General features: G+C 41.5%; 1 long non-coding RNA gene across 1 annotated transcript in view; it reads left to right on the top strand.

The window, feature by feature from the left end:
- The window catches only part of LOC144288733 (uncharacterized), a 178,264-nt gene that overhangs the window by 21,168 nt on the left and 139,009 nt on the right, over positions 1 to 18,087 (top strand). Inside the window, exon 2 of the long non-coding RNA XR_013356716.1 lies at positions 11,189 to 11,271. This is a non-coding gene — a long non-coding RNA (uncharacterized LOC144288733). The remainder of the gene's footprint in view (positions 1 to 11,188; positions 11,272 to 18,087) is intronic.

Below are 18,087 nucleotides of genomic sequence, written 5' to 3'. Positions count from 1 at the left end.
GTAGGGGAGGCACAGGGCAGCTCAGCCTCAGAGCTTGAAGAGCTCTTCCAGAAGCTCTTTGATGTGAAGGAGATGTTGGAAGTTGCGTAATTCTTGCAGGCGGTCCAGACACAAAGGCTGTTCAAACAATGCAGAGGGGCCAACTATGCTGAGCGCGCTTGTTTTGTCCTTCCTTTCTCCCCTGCTCTCCTCCCCTTCACGCTTCCCAACAACCAGGATCCAATATGTCCCAAGGAGAGAGACATTAGTGTCACAGAAGTAAATTTACAAGGCTGTTGGACTTGGGGTGTAATAGTAGCTGTGAGGAATTCTGTATATTAAGAGAGGTGGTCACCACAGTTATAGCGACTAGTCAGGGGTAGCCTAAGGCGAGTTCTGATTGCTTGGGACGGAGATCTCCCATCTCACAAGAGAGAAACAAATGCCTTACAAATTGGTCACATCCCATTTAGCTCATATTAATTTACATCACCAACCCCCAGGGCTAGCAGGCAATATTTTTCTTCCTTTTGTTTCTCCTCCCCATCCCCCAAGTGACTTCCTCTTTTCTTTTCTCTTTCATCCAATAGTGTCGGCCTGGCTGTTTCTAGTTTGCTCCGATTTTATTTTCCTATTTAACTGTTGCGCTTGCCAACCCCCAGATCTTTCGCACTATAAAACCCGTGCTACACATGCCCCCTCGCAGCCTGCTTTCCATCAGCTTTGCCGAAATCAAGTTGCTGGATCAGTCCCGTGTGTTAGCAGGATAATAACTTTCCTTAGCAGGACAAAATGGTGCAGAGAGAGTGTTGCCTTTTCTGCTTCAAAGGCTTGAGAGATTCCTTTAACCACAAAAATGAGAATAGAACGTAATGGATATACAAGAGTCCCATGATGGCAATCTCCCTGCTGGAAATGTTCATGAATTACCTGTAATTTACCTCAAAATGTACCATATGTTGGACTGCAAGATGCACTTTTCCTTTTTTTACTTAAATGGACTGCTATTTAGAACACTCTTTTTTCCCCTTGACATGGGAATAGATGTTGGGAATAGGTTGGGGGGAAGTACCCCACAGAAGTTTCACAAATTAAAGTAGGCACATGTTATCATCTGAGTGCTTTGTACAAGGGAAAGAAAATGGAATTAGGTGCATTTCCCCCTTAATACACCATCAGCCCCATAGGGCCAGGGTGAGATTAAAGACACTTTTGGAGGGGAGAAGGCAATGAAGCACCAATTCACCAGTTCCCTTCAAGCGTTTCATGCAAAGGGACAGAAATGACAGACCCGTCCATGGCTTGATTTATGTAGTCAGGAGACCTGAGGAGCAGCTCTGCCAAGATACAGGGAGGCCCCACTTTCCAATTGCATCAGATGCCCCTGCTTTTTGCTGTGTCCCGGGCAGATTTGCCATGTGCTCTCTCTTCCATGTTCACAGTGATGGCTTATTAATATATATTTCTCAGAGTGTCAGAACTTTTGCTTCTTCAAATTGTTTGAACACCCTCAGAATCTTGGTTTCTTTTCCCTGTGAAGCTAAACAGATGTAGAGGGGAAAGAGCCAACAATGGCAAACCTTATTTTCCACCCAGAGCTGTGGCCTTGTCACTAGCCCCGCCACATCTGCGTTTTTGAAGGGAAATGTCATAATATTGCTAATCAATAGGAAGAGTGACAGGCCCATTTGTCAAAAACAAGCCAGCACTGCAGCTGTTGTCCTCCTCAGTATCTTTCTCTTGGGCTTTGCAGAGGGAAGCCCAGGGACGGGCCGGCCGTATGTCTGGCACAGCCCCCTCCTTTCCTGGGGGACAATAGGGAGCCACTGGGGGAAAACAGTAGGCCATCCTGATGCTCTGTACAAGTTGGGCAGAGTACAATGGCAAGGGCTGGAGAAGAAACGTGGAGTTTCTAACAGTGACGTGCAAAAGCAACCAGACACCCTGCAAGGGGAGAGGATCTGCTGGATCAGGAAGTCTATTGACCCTTAATCCAGGGAGTGCAGCTGTTCTTGTGTTTTTTTGGAGCTGCAGATGTTTCTTGCTGGTCTGCTGGTCAGAGGGAGGAGCAGGTCATCTCAAAGGAGTGAGATGGAGGCAGGGGTGGCCTTAGGACTCAAACTTCATGACAAATTTCATCTTTGCTGTGGACAGAAGTGTAACCAGAGGGTGGAAAATGGTGGCAGGGCAGGCTGTAATCTCTGCCCCACCACACACTAGCTGTCCTGAGCTAATATAAACTTGGATGGGCAGGACTTGCCACAGCAATCAGTTCGGTCATGCGTGGGGTCTGGGTGTGTGCTGAGGTGACAGGACTGAAGTGGCCTTTCCCACCCCACCAAAATAATTTTTAAATTAGGAAATTAATCTTAATCAAGTCTTGTATCACTAGCCTTAGTTGGCTCAGATTATTGTTATGGCTTTTCATGCTTGGGGAGGTCCCCAAGACCAGTAATTTAGTTCTATTGGTACAAGGGAGCAAATGCTGATGTTAACACGGGAGACCTAAGAAACGTTTATAGCATTTCTTGCCAACTTGCACCTCGCCTCCTTGCTTCTTCTTGCCCTTTAAGGAGAGGTAATGCCCTAGAAAATGTGTCTTTTTCATAAAGTCATCCCAGTTTGGGGCATTAGTAAGCAAAAAACATCCAATTTATTTTTTTTAATTTTTATTTATTTATGATAGGCACACAGTGAGAGAGAGAGAGAGAGAGAGAGAGAGGCAGAGACACAGGCAGAGGGAGAAGCAGGCTCCATGCACCGGGAGCCGACGTGGGATTCGATCCCAGATCTCCAGGATCGCGCCCTGGGCCAAAGGCAGGTGCCAAACCGCTGCGCCACCCAGGGATCCCAACATCCAGTTTAAAGATAAAAGTAGTATTGCCCTTCTCTTCTCTGGTATATATCATTCAGAAAAAGGTGAAAGCAAAAAGAGTATCAGGGAGGAGTATCTTGCTAATTAATAGTCCAACCCTGAAATCAGTGAATGAATATCCATGTGTTTATAAGATCTCAAGCCCAAATGCTGTTGGAAAAACTTGCTTGATTAAAAAAAAAAAAAAAAAAGACAGGATTTAAAATTCTGTAACACATTGTTATAGACTGAATTGTGTCCTACCCCCCCAAATTCATGTGTTTGAAGTCTTAACCCCCAATGTGACTATATCTGAAGATAAGATTTTTCAGAGGTAAAGTTAAATGAGGTCATAATGGCAGGGATCCTCATCTGATAGGACGTTGGCCTTATGAAAAGAGGTAAGGATCTCTCTCCCTCTCCCTCCCAGGCCCCTTTCTGTCTCCTGAGAATATAGCAAGAAGGCAGCCATCTGCAATGCAGAGAGAGCTCTCACCAGAAACTGAATTGGCTGGCATCTTAATATGAACTTCTAGCCTCCAGAACTGTGAGAAATAAATTTCTGTTGTTTAATCCACCCAGTCTATGGTATTTTATTATGGCAGTCTGAGCTGATTAATTAACAAACATTCTCCTCCAAAGTAAAGAACCCTTATAATAACATTCCAGGCATGGAAAGCTTGCAAGTGGAGACACAAGTATAGGATAATAAGATTGATTTTTAAAAAACATATGAAAATATCCATACAATTGAATGCAATTCTCTATACAGTAGTTTACTTGGAAGACCCCGTGATGCTGCCTTTGATGGAAATACTTTTGGGGAGTTTCTTTAAGAATTCAGAATCAGCAGCACAGTCTTGAATATCTTCAGTAGCGACATGTTCTTGCTTTTAAAGGTGATGGAATTTCATTTTTAAATTTATAGGTCATTCAGAACGAGTCAGGGAATCAGGCTGACAATCAGAAGTAGGTTATCATGGTTAAGTCAACAACAGGGTGTGCATGTGCACTAATAAGGCTTACACCTGTCTTGGATGATCATTCTGAAAGGGTAGCCTGAACCATGATTGGTCAGGGGAGCACTGTAGAGCAGAAGGTTGACTTCTAGGGGAACGAATCCATGCTTGTGAGTGCCTTGCTCTGGTATCTCAGGTGCTTTCAAGTTTATTTCATTGCATTTGGTCTTTACAACATCTTTGGGGGCAGATATTTTCATCCATGGAAAGGCAGCCCTGATTTTATTGGGTAAACTCTGGTAAATTTGTTCAAACAAAACAAAACCCTTGTTGATATTGATAAAATGGCAACCACACACAGGCTCTGGAGAAAGTGAATTGTTGAGTCTCAGATCAACCATTTACAGGCTTATGGGTTGTGTGATCTTGGATCAGTCACATAAGCTCTATGGCTCCTTTCCCTCATTTGTAAAATGGTGTGTGGTGGTGGAGTGCTAAGTTAAATTTGATGAAATAATGCACATAAAACACCCAGAACACTGTTGATATATGGCAGGCATTCTGTTCATGTTAGTTCCCTACTCTGTTGCCTTCATATTTAGAGAGGAGAGCTGATGTCCAGAGGCAAGGCTTACACAGTAAATAATCACAATGTCAGCTTGACAATAACCTAGAGTAAAACAGAAGGTGCTTCTATCCTACTTGTGAGATATCAAAGGGAAGGACCCTATAGTTAGTACAAATGGCATTGAATGACTTTCCTTTCTCCATGTGATAGTTCTGTCCCCATTTATTTAAAGCCACCATTTGGAAGCTTTTCCTTTTATCCTATCACTATGTTCCCACTCCTTCCCTTGCTTCCTATTAGGGAAGACAATATCGACATGGCCTTGCTTTGGATCTCTGCACTTGGAGAAGAGTTTTCAGCCTAAAGACTTCTTTCCTACTGTGCAGAGCTGACTACATTATTCTTCAAAGGAACATGTCCACGATTATGAGGTAAAGAGCGATAGGAAATAGAGTGCTGACCAAAGCAGAATGTATGCTAAGAGACAGTCTAATTTTTCTTTTGGCACTTGCTTTCTTCTTTGGATTTTTGTCTTCACACACTTGTCCCAAGTCTTATTTTCTTCTGGATTATCAAAAATAGTATATCAGTCTAACATAATTGAAGGCACCTTTTGGGTAGTCCATTCATATGTCTGGGCTCTGGCACCTAGAGCTTCTAGTAAGTGACGGTGGAGGACATAATGGCATATTGAGATCTTTGTGTGATAGAGAAGAGTGGACATTCTGAAAATAGTTCTCTTCTAGAACCTGAAGGAATATTCTCAAGTGATAGCCTATGCAATTCATACTCTCCCCTGTAGAATTCTTACCCACAAGCAAGCCCTACTGCTATATCAAGGCAATCACTGGGGAATCGTTTAAGAAGTTTTCTATGATGTGAAATCTTTCAGATTGGGAAATGAACTAAAGTTACCAACTTTTTTTCACTCACACCATCCTCTCCAAACAACTGGTGAATATTGTATTGTCAAGCACTAGGTCAATCGATATAAAGAAGATCTAGCTTAAGGAAAGAAAGGTGAGGATCCAATGTGCCACATACTCTCTAATGAGGAAAAAAATATCTGGGGGTTAAAGTGATGTGGAAGGTAGTGACATGGTACACTGTGCATGTATACACCACATTTAAACCTTGGAGTCACACAAAAATGTGAACCTCAGCACTACTGTAAGACACATCAAGACTGAGCCTCAGTCTCTCTGTGCAATAAAATAACACCTACCTATTGACCAGGACCCAGGCTGTCTCCATCAGGAAGCTGGGATGTATGCACTACTATTTTGTAATAATCCTCTATTTCCATGACGCCTGCATGGCTCCGTTGGTTGAGCATCTGCTTCTTGATTTTGCCTCAGGTCATGATCTCAGGGTCTTGAGATCAAGCCTGGCCTCAGGCTCCTCACTCAGCAGGGAATCTGCTTGAGATTCTCTCACTCTCTCCCTCTGTCCCACATACCTCTCCAAAATAAATCAATCCATATTTTAAAAAAATTATTAAAATAATCATCCATTTCCCCTTAGCATGACCAATAAAATGTGGGAGACTGATGAGACTTTGTTAGAGTAGTAGATGCCAATTTGCAGAGTCCGAAAGAGAACCTGTCATATTTATAGACCTACTTTTACAAAATTCTTTAGAAAACCAAGTTTTAAAAGAAGTGTGTATAAACCTGCAGAACTAACAAGTTGTAAGATTTTATAAGGAGCTGCTATTATTTGGAAACACGTAGTTTGCTTAAGAAATTGATGGAAAGGGATCTGTACTTGTTTTATTCTTAAGTGGAAAAATTCCCTAAAGTGCGTTTACTAGCAGACTTTTAAAGAATTAAGTTGAACTGGAGAAAATGAGCTGGGAAGTGAGACGAATGTGGGGTTAGCCATAGGGTATGCTCTGGTCTTCCTCATCAGAAAGACCAGGTTTGATACTGTTCAATTGCTTACTGGGGTTCTCTATTCATATATTCACATTTGCTGCACCCAAAGGGAAGTAAACAGTGGCCCTGAGGTCAGCAAGAGGGCTAGAGAGCTTGTTAAAAGGATGTCCACTTCCCCTTAGCCCATGTTTGTTCTTGGGCTAAGTGATCTTCCAAATGTTGGATCCCACAGCTGTTCACTCTGCCCACTGCCACAGGTGGATGCCCACCACCCAGATGTCTGACAGCCTAACTGGACACCATATTCTCCCCCGGCTATGGGAGTGTAGAAATGGTTGGATGAGGAGGTGAAAAATAAATCCTCCACCCTGATTCATCCAAATATGCCTGTCCTTTTTTTAGCTGTCAAAAGATTGTGCCAATGGTGTCCAAACTGTGCATTTTCATAAACTGGGGATCTTTTAAAAGTCCCAATGCCATGTTCAATGCCCAGGCCACACCACATACCAATTAAGTCAGATGTCTGGGGATGGAAGCCAGGCATCAGTGTCTTTTAAAAAGCCGTGGGTGGGGCAGCCCCGGTGGCTCAGCGGTTTAGCACCGCCTTCAGCCCAGGGTGTGATCCTGGAGACCCGGGATCAGGTCCCACGTCAGGCTCCCTGCATGGAGCCTGCTTCTCCCTCTGCCTGTGTCTCTGTCTCTGTCTCTCTGTCTCTCTCTCATGAATAAATAAATAAAATCTTAAAAAAAAAAAAAGCCCTGGTTGGTTCTAATGTGCAGCAAAGTTTGGGAAGCATTGCACTAGGTTTTACACCCAAGATATTATCTCAAGAGGCTCATGAATGTATTTCAAGCACCCGACACATGGTAGGTATTTAATAAAAGAGAGCTCCCTTTTCTATTAGTAAAAAAGTTTGATGATGATTATGATAATAATAATAATAGTAAGCCCTTATGCATGTAGGGCACCTTATGGTCTACTCTTATGTACATTGTTTGTTCTAGCTCTCACCATTCTGCCATGAGATGAACATGAGTACATGGACACTTACCTTTTCCATCTTAAAGATAAGAAAACAAAGGCTTAAAAATGGGAAGGGACCTTCCCAGGCACAGCCTGGCCTAGAGCTGGGTCTTCTGACACCTGGTCCAGTGTTCTTCCCACAATGCAACACTGCCTCTTTGCTCAATGAGCCTCCGCCAGGTAGGGGAAGACCCATCCATGCACATAAATGCATTGAGAATGCACAGTGGGTAAAGCAATCTTCTTTTCCTCCTTCCTGGACATAGCCCATGAACCAGACAAGCAGGCACAACATGAGAAGCTGGGTAGATTAGAGAATAGACCAGACCCCCCAGAGCCTACCCCTGCTCTGTCCATTTGCTACAAGTGAGTGGAAGTACAAGTTGAGTCCACTATGCCTGGCTGCTGGGGGTAGGTAGGTCTAAAGGGCAATGCTCCTGCGTTCTGCCCAGATCTACTCGGGGTGCTTCACAGTTAAGTCTGTCCCTGACCCTGAAAGACAGGTGTTTCTTCTCCTCCATTGTGGAAGGGCAAGTGCAGGAGTTGAGGAAGGGACTAGAAGCACTAGTTCTCATATTATTTGCTCCCTTATAGGATGAAATGGGATCGAGTAAGCATAATGATGGGAGATAGGGTTCTCTGTGGAGAAGGTGGAATATGAATCATACCATATAAATGATATTGGAAGTTGGAGTCGTGAGGGTGAAGCTGTGAAGAGAGAGTATTGCGCTCTGAGGGAGGTTGCATGAGGGCATAAGAGCCAACTTAGGTCTGAAGAAGAAGCAGCAGGAACCAAACAGATGAAGTCTTTGGTGGAATATCTTCTGGTTCCCTGATCCAGAGTGTACGCAGTGGTTTTAGAATCTAGAGATTGGGTTGAATAAATATGATATGGCTAAGAGATTACTGGCTAATCAGGCTCAGTTAAAAATGCCTGCTTCGGGGGCAGTAAAGGTAGTCCAGGATCGCAAGGATGTGTGACAGGTGCAAGCTGGCTGAACCAGCCCTTTTGAGATACGCTACTGTTTATTTGCTTCTGAAATGCTGGTGAGAATGAATACTAAAACTTTGAGGGAAAGCTTTCATCAAAAAACCATGGGAACAATGTCGGCTTGAGACAGCAAACCCTGGGCTTCAAGCTCAGCCTTGACACTTACTACGTGTGTGATCTCAGACATATGACATTGACATGTTCCCTATACAGCACAATTTCCCCCAGTAACATGTGGACAGTAGCACCCATTTTAAAATGTTGTTCTGAGGTTTAAGTGAGATAATGCATGCATATGAGGAGTCCAGCTCCTTATGTAGAGTGCATGCTTAATAACTGCAGTCATGTTCGTTATTGTTTTTACTATTATTACTAAGACTCTGGGATTCATCCTGATGTGGAAATGTCTCTCAGTGATTTTTCAGGGTCAGAGTACCTGGCACAGGGGGATCCCCGGGTGGCTCAGCAGTTTAGCACCTGCCTTCAGAGTACCTGGCACAGAGTTGGACTCAATAAATATTTGTTGAGTTGAAATGATTAAAAATTTTTAGAAAGCCTGCTTTATAACCATTCACCTTGCCATTTGTCCATTGATCTTTCCAGTTAGGAAGGGTAACTGGAGGGGATTATCATGGAGGAAGTTTAAGCTTCATGAAACAAAGGTCAAGAGGTTATTATTCCTGAGTCTTGATGCCATCTTTCATAGAGATGGAAATAAAATGCCGAGCTATAAAATGCTGGAAAAACTGCAGTCAATTGGCATTTATGGGCCTCAGTCCTTCTACTGTGCTACCATGTGACCTTGAACAAGCTCTGAACCTCTTTGGATCTCAGTTTTTCCATTTATAAAATGAAGATGAGGGACACCTGGGTGGCTCAGCGGTTGAGGATCTGCTTTTGGCTCAGGGCGTGATTCCGGGATCTGGGATTGAGTCCCACATCGGGCTCCCTGCATGGAGCCTGCTTCTCCCTCTGCCTGTGTCTCTGCCTCTCTCTCTCTCTCTTTCTCTCTCTCTTTCTGTGTCACTCATGAATAAATAAATAAATAAAATCTTAAAAAAATAAAATGAAGGTGAACTTCCCTTTTTACTTATGATTTTTTTTTTTTTTTTAAAGAAAGTGTAAGAGCAGCATAGGAGGACGGGCAGAGGGAGAGGAAGAGAGAGAGAATCTTAAGCAGACTCCACACCCACGGCAGAGCGCAACTCAGGACTCCATCTTACAACCCTGAGATTATGACCTGAGCCAAAATCAAGTCAGATGCTTACCGATTGAGCCAACCAGGCATCCCTTTACTTATAAATTTATGTAATTCCTGCTTCTTTATTTAAACACAATGAGGAATTTTACCATTTTTCTTTAGATTCTATCTCCCTCAAAACAATATCGAATAGATCAGAGGGGTGTTTTTAGTACTCCTACATCCCTAGGACCTTGAACAGTATCTGGCATCTAGTAGCTGCTCAATGAATACTTACTGAATAAATGAATGAACAAATATGTGCATGTAAACACAGATTAATAATGTTGTGATATAGTTCTCAGGAATAGTTACAGACCTAGCCTTCTAAAATTTCCTATTTTTGAGAGACTCACACTAAGGTAAGATGCACAGAGAAGGCAGATATGGATAATAAAGCCTGAGCTCTGCTTCACCTTTTTCTACATTGTGATGTGCGCTGCAACAAGGGATGTCTTCTAGGTAAAGTTCATCTAAACCAGTGCAATTTATATTTTAGATGGGGCGATTTTTGCATTGTGCGCAAGTGTCCCATGTGATGTAAGAGATTTACTGCCCAGTAAACGTCAGCACAAACCCCAGTCATTTGCGTCAACCAAAAATTCTCCCCCAAACACAAATATTTCTGGACACCCCCTAGGAGCAGTGCACACCCTCCCATGGAGAACCATTGATCTTTCCTCTGACTGGTTTAGTCTATGGATGGAAATTGCTGCATGTCCTCTCATCTTTACTGCAGGAATTTATAATTTAGTGATAAGTTAGCCTTAGTATTAACTCTGGTCCTTCCTTGTTGGAATGACTAGCCGCATAAAAATCATGGTCTTATGGAATGATCTGTCCTTTCTTCAATGTGAGGAGGAAAACATTACTGGAAACATCGTTGCCCTTACCCTCCCATCTCCCAGAACGGTAATGATCAAATCCAAAGTGATGAGCTTGTGCAGAAGCTACAGGAGTGTTGTAGAATTGCTGTGATTATCCATTTGATATCAACTTTGAAGCCTGAACTACCTGCGTTATGAAAACTCCATTGATGCAACATTACTGGTAAATTTTAAGCTCAGATATTCCTAATGTTGTACAGATTTTACTTCTAAGTTGAATGGACCTCCCATTGCATCTTTTGCCATCCCAGTGGGACCTGAATATTAGGCACTAATGCTTCAACCCTAGTCCTGCTGATTTTCCATGTGGATGGAGTTTCACTAGTGTAACACTTCCAGCCAGCTCTGTAGGAGAGGTCTAGAGTGGACCAGTTGTCTCTGTGAATGTGGAATAATTATACTTAATCCTGGGTAATTGTGTTTAGTTCAGCATTGGGAAGCCAAATTGCCACAGGTATGGGCTACATATTCTCCAACTTCTGCATTATCAGCAGTTACAGTGATGTTTTTGTCTCTTTGTCTTTTACTCTTTTGTCTTATTTTCACTTGGCTCAGAATTTGGAAGAAGAAGGATCTTTAGACCCCAACACCAGATATGAAATTTTGTACTTTAGAGATCGCATCCATAAACACTCTGATTTACAAAACTTTAGGATTCTAAAGAATTCTACGTAACCCTGGCATTGTATTGGTTAGAGGTTCAGCTCCATGTTAGTGGCTTAACAAGGGTAGTTGGTATGGTAGCAATGCTCAATAATGTCTGTAGAGGTTCTGGTTTCTCCATCTTCTTACTCTGTTTTTCTCAGCAGATTACTCTCAGGTACATGGTCCAGAATGGCTTGCCACCAAGTTTGCTGTCCCAGAATGCCTGAAGAAGGAAGAAGGGAAAAGGGTGAGTTTGTCTTTCCCTTTGAGAGAGCAGTGTAGAACTTGTCCACTCATATCTCATTGAACAGAACTTAGTTATCTGGCCATACTAACTGAAAGGAAGTCTAAGAAATGTATCTTTTATTCTTGGAGACTATGCACTTAAGATAAAATTGAATCACCGTGGGAAAGGAGAATGGATATTGAGAGCTAGATGGCTCTGTGGCTGCCTCTGCCACAGAATCTTTGTCTTGAACTTCCAGATCAAACCTTGAATTCCCCGTCAATCTAGAGAGCCCTCTCCTCTTCCCAGAATCAATGGGATGTTGTTGTTAACTTTCCAGGGGGTACTCAAGAGACTTTTGCTGGAAACTCCTTTGCTTATCTTTAAGTGATTGGGTTCTCCAGGGCTCTTAAAATACCTTCACTTTTTAATTATCTTTCCCTGGATGGTCTCATCCTCTTTCATGATTTTGATTTTCGTCTGTAAGTTGATGGCCCACATTTCACTCTTCTTTCTTGCTGCATCTCTCTTACTTAGGTTTCTTTTTGGTTTAGATAAAGGTTTTTCAACAGATCATGGAATAGGGTCAGGTAGATGAGGAGCCTAGGAAGCAAAATTAAGGAGACACCCACCCTCAGGTCATGCAAGTGGCTATCTCCATGGCCATAGTCTTAATACCCATTCTCATTAGCTTTCCCTCCCATTACTGAAATAGTCTCCTACTTCATCCTTGTTTTCAGATTTTTGCCTAGTACAATTTACCCCCATGCAGCTACCAGGGTGCTCTTGCTAAAACTCAGATTTGATCATGTCTCTTCCAAACTTTAAAAAAAGTCCCTCCACACTAATCCCCCCTTATGGCTATTGATGACTTATAGAATCAAGTTTAAAATCCTTGGCTTGGCATAAAAGACCCTTCTTCACACTCTCTCCCATCATAAACAGTCATACTATTCTACTTTCTCTCACCAATGTTCATTCACTTCTAGGTCATTTGCCTTGATTTTTATTGTTTCTTTTTACCAGGAAGGCACTCTTCTCTTTCTCAATCTGGAAAACACCTATACATCCTTTAATGATTCTCTTTGAATGACACTTCTCCAGTGAAGCCTTCTTTGATCTTTCCAAGCAGAATGGCTATTCCCATAGGCCCTTGTGCATATCCCTATTATGACCTTTATGACATTGTGTTCTACTTATTTCTTTTATATGTTTCTTCCAGGAGACTTTGAGTTCCCAGAAATAAAGCATGTCTTATTTAACTCTGTGTTGCCTATTCTTAGCACAGTGCTATGTAGGAGTGACCGATGAATGCTTACTGATGGAATGGATAGATAAATGAATAACTCACTGCTTATGGAATCTATAGAATGCATTCCAAGAGGACTGGTTGAATGGATTTTTGCATCTAAAGTTTACTCATGCCCATGTTACAGTTGCCCTGATATAAATGTGATCTAGTAGATTTGGCTAGTAGTGAATTTTGATTTGAATTCAGGTCCGAGGACTTCCTCTGCTCATCAGCTTCTGCATCCTGTTTTTGTTTTTGGTGGGATGACTTGTAAGTATTATGCGGATGCTAAAATCTTTCCTGAATCCCCAGTGCTTCTTACCAAGTAGTACAAACCATTTTGCAAGGCTCACACTAGAGAAGAAAAGTAAACTTTTAAGCCAGCTTCCAGCACAGAAAAACAGACAGTCCTGGTAAAGGCTTTGAAACATGAATTGCTGACCTGCCTGCACGGAGGAATCAGATATTTAGAGCTAACAGAAGAGATGATTCATGGCACGACTTCAGTGAGAACACAGTGCTTGGAACTTCCATTTGACCACATGCACATGCAGTAAGACATAGGAACCATTAATCTGTCTTCACACCTCTTTCTCACCCCGAATGAAAATTGTTTTGCCTAGCAAAAGAGGTGGCTTGGCCAAGGGGAGACACATTGGATTATGTTTCCTGAAGAATCTATGTTGTTATAGTGAAAAGACAGCAATAACTTGCCAGGGATTCCAGGGGAGATCATAAGACCCCTCGAGTCCCACCATTCTGCTACTTTTAGTCATGGAAGTAGTGTGATGAAATTTAATAGGTGGTAGAGGGGCTCAGGTTACTCATATGTGGGACTAGTAGGGTTTTCTCTCAAAATAGGGAAATCTGCAATTTTTACACTGTCACAGAACAAATGGATCCATGACTGATGTTATACAATTTATGTAGCTGATTTCACATAATTTTCCCAGTCAGTTCACATTTATGACAGTTAAAAAGCTTTTCTCCTACTCTGAGATTTATGAGGTGGGATGGAATTTGCCCACCCACAGTCCCCAATGCTATGTTTCTACTCCCAAAGACAATTTCCTCTACTTGACCCATTTTACTGAGGAGGAAACTGAGGCTGCCAATAGTTCAGTGTCTTCATCCAAGGTCACGTAGCTGGCATGTAGCACAGTAAAAACCAAAGCCAAGTTCCACAAGCATGTTTATTCCAATAGTTAGGATTCTGCATGAAAAGTGATATGATGCCCGATTCTCCTTTTTAAATTTTTTTTTCAAAAGAAATGAGAATGTCTCCATTGCATAGTATCCATTCTGTCACCATTGTCTATTGCCCATTTTGCATGGTAGTTGCCCACCATGGAGAGAGTTAGGGAAGCTCTGTTCATTTTCTGCACATTGGTGGTAAACCCTTATTTCCATTCTCCAACTATCAGCACACTGGATTTTACTTGGTGGGCTGGATATCGTCCTAGCTAAGGTCAGAAAGCTTTTGATTTATCATCTGAAAAATGAAACAGCTAAAAAAAACCTATAAATTGTCTCAAATTCTGACCAGTAATAACCTGAATGTCCACCCAAGCCTATTTCACACTGAACCCAATGAGTTCTTTTCTCCCGTTCTCTAACATGGCTCTCTCAAAAGATCACATGCTGAGGTGTCTTAAGTCACATTCTCAAGAGGTAAAAGCTGAGGTGCTGATTCTTGAGCAACAGTTTCATTGAGGGACTTGCTCACAGATGAAATATGTAAGAGAATGAGGGAGGTGGTGTAAGGTAGAAACAAGCATGACAAAGATTGCAAAGTGGGCTCTTCCAGTTGTCTCACCTCAGCCTGACCCCATGGGAGGCCCCAGAGTACGAATGGTCATTCCATTTTGAGGAAACCAGGCTGGGCTTCCAAATGAATGGATCAGTCAGTTTTGGGGTTGTGATTCCTCCTAGGAAGGGGTGGTGTAGAATGTCCCAGGCGTCTCTAACTATGCTGTCCAGCTGGCTGCTGGCAAATGGCTGTAGCAGGGGAGGGTGCAGCTGTGAGTTGTTAGCGACCAATTTGTACAGCAGCTGGGGGATGGGTGCATCAGGAGAGGGATGTGGGCAGGGTACCAAGAGAATATACCAAACATTGCTGTTCTTTCAAGGCCCTAAAGAAGAAAATTATAATTGCCCATCACCGTGCAAAACAAGAGGTCAGCTTCATTCAAGATAAAGCATAATTCATGGTTTTGTTTATTCTGTGATGGCATAAAAGTCACAAACCAGACACAAAAAAACAAAGAAAACATCAAAACACCACCAATGGAGAAATATGTTGGAACCATGTCTCAATGGGAAAATAACTGTCTTATAGAACCTTGACGTTTGGGTAAAAATGGAAAATTCACTGTGAAATTCCCTCAATTCCAGAGTTCTCCTGGCTTCCTATTCCCTGTGATTCCTTTCGGCAGTGATCACAGTGACCCTGCTTTTGACTTAAATCCTGAACAAGAGCAACCTGGGACTCAGGACCTGAGCAAAGAAAGCAATCTTTGGGGAACAACTGGTTAATCTGTTCACTCTCTTGCCTCAATGGCATTATAAGGAAGGTGGCTTTGGCTCCTTGTCAAAATATGACATAAAGGAAAAACTTCTGCCCCAGAGTCCCCAAAGATGAAGAGAACCTAAGGTAGAACGTTTATGATACGTTGAGAACTGTACTAGCTGTCTTGTTCACATGGATTCATTTCATCTTCAAATAACTATTTAAAGATGAAAACCATAGAGATGAGCAGTATTTAAGAGGAGCAAGATTTATTTAAGAGCACTTCAATTTACTTATTATTTATTTAAATATTTCTTTAGGTGAGCAATAATATTGAAACAATATTTATTGACGTTCAACAATGTCAATACATACCAGTGCTCAGATCAAGCAGCAATTTTATAGTGTTTTTCTTACCTCCAATTCTTCTTTGGATATATAGTGAATGTTCTAAAAAAAAAAAAAAGACTTGTAATGTAGGGAATAATACGATTTACTCGACAGGTTTGTCAGGACAACTATAATTGGTAATATTACAAATGTGATAAACTTTTGACTCTGTTAGATTTATCTACTCAAAGAAACCTCGACTTTATCCTGAGCCCCTACTCCTGCTGGTGTTAGGGGAGGAGATGGGGATGAGGAAGAAATACCACACCAATTCAAGATTATTCAGTACCTTTTGGTTTAAGGCCATCATTTTCAGGTCAGTATTCAGCCAATATGAGTATCAGCTGCCCACTGGGGCCTTCTTCCCCTCTCGAGGGCCCTCTTTCTTAAGGCTTCTCATAGTCTACACATGATGCTAGGGTCTAGGTGTCAATGACTCTGTTCTGGAAAAGGGTGAGGGCTTCTTCGATAATGAGGCATCCTTAAAATTCCAAATAAAATTCAATTACATTTTTCTTGTCTATACAGTTGATGTATATAAAAAATATTCCTTAGGAGAATGGGAAAGCAAAAAAGCCCCCTAATTTAGTTAGTGTGGCTTTTCTTTGACCCAATTCTCTTACATGTTGGATGAATTTCTTTTGCAAATTGAATAATTTTCACAAGTCAATTACATACATTCCCTCAGCCCGTCTGAGTGTAATGAAATAGCTTAATAGAATAAAACAATAACCCCAAGATGATGATGTTGGCCATTATTAAGTATAACAATAGGAATTAATTATGACAGCAGAAGGGATAATTGATGATTTGGAAAATGGATTCTAAAGCTCTTTTCTACTGTGACTTCAGAGACATTTCAAGAGCTACTTGACTTTCTGAATGCTTTGAACAGGATTATTAATAACATGTTTTTTTTCCTTAATTCTTTACATTTGGTTAGTTTGTTACAAAACACTGTCATGTACAGAATCTTGTTTCTAATTTAACCAACACTTAGATAGAGCTTGCTATGTGCCAGGCCCCATTCTGAGCACGTCACACATATTAACTCACATGATCCCCCATACTGACTCTGCTCGGTGACTCTGGTTGCTCTTTGACAAGCTGAGGAAACTGAAGTTTAGAGAGAACGGGAGCTCATGCGAAGTCCTCCAGCTGTGAGGTGATGAAGTGTGGATTTGGATCCAAACTGCTTCTTGAGTCCTTGTTCATCACCACAACAGTATCCTACCTACCTCTCAGTCTTATAACCAACCTACAAAGTTTGGTTCCATTTTCCTATAGATAAAATATTCCCTAAAATAGAAATGAAGTTATTTGCCAAGAAAGCAGAGCTAGTTAGTATATGTGAGAGCTGGAATTCAAACCCTTGCCTCTACCCCCCAAATCAGTACACATCTTGAGGTGCCTTTTGAAGCAAATTTCTTGTACTCCAAGTGTTATGTACTATTTCTAGAACATGGGAACATTGTGTAAAAAATAATATTATGTTTCCTTTTTGGAAAAAAATTGGGCAGAAAATTTGGAGGGCCACTGAAAACATGTGTAATTCTTTTAAATTAGAAATACTGTTAATTTAGGAATATAGACTCAGAATGTTTGAGCTAGGGGACCAAATTGTCTCCTAGAAATTCTTATATTTACAGGGGATGAAATTCCCTGGGGGAATTTGTAGTAATGCAAGTTGTCAGGCTCTGACCCAGGGATTCTCAGTCAGGAAATCTGAAGTCTTAGGAATTGGAATTTTAACAGACATGACCAGGTAATTAATACAATTTTTTAAATGAGGGATGGAGATACAGAAGAGTGAACTCACCTGCTCTGATTTACTGAGATGCTAGGTAAATCAAGACTCTAAGGTCAATGTGCACTAAGTGTATTTTGGTTTGTTCTTAAGATGACATATATTATTTATGAAATTCAAAGATAATTTATTTTCATAAGATCACAAATTCACTGATGCAATTTATTCTTAAGTGAGTTAAAGTTTTCTTATAAATGAGGATAAAAGCTACTGAATTTTGCTAAATGTTATTGAGGTTTTGCAACTTAATGAAGTGCCAACCCTTACTCTCCACCCGCAAGTCTAGTTTGATTATATCAACTCTAATGCATGAAATAATGCATGAAATCAAATATATGCAAAATTACTTTAGAAAGACAAAATGGCTACCTAGAGATATAGAGAGAGATAGACAATAGCCAAATCAATGGCAGTAGCCCCATGTCATAGAGATTATATCAACAGAAGGATGGTGTCTGCATGGAATATAAGAAATGAGAATTAGAGATACAAAAAGGCTGGAAACATTCAGAACTGTATGGTTAACAGGAAGCCCTGACTCTACTCCATTTAAGGTGACCCCCTTCCTGGTATGTCTGCCCAACAAATAGCCCCATTCTCTAAGCCCTCCCCACCCACGATGGTTGGTTCTATATTTGTGGCATACCACTTTGCCCTCCTAGATCAAAATTGTTTGGTGGGGTAGGCACTTGACACAGAACTGGTGCAACCAGATTCTCCATCATAGAAACTTGTAATGGGGATTCAAAGACTCATTAGTCTCTTCTAGTTGTTTTGTAAACTCAGGAGTTTCTGGAGCCAATGTGGAGAAAAAGGTGCCTTAAAGATAAACTTAGGAGA

This window comes from Canis aureus, chromosome 18, assembly GCF_053574225.1.
Source record: "Canis aureus isolate CA01 chromosome 18, VMU_Caureus_v.1.0, whole genome shotgun sequence".
Taxonomy (NCBI): domain Eukaryota; kingdom Metazoa; phylum Chordata; class Mammalia; order Carnivora; family Canidae; genus Canis; species Canis aureus.
This window is presented reverse-complemented; position numbering and strand designations above follow the sequence as displayed.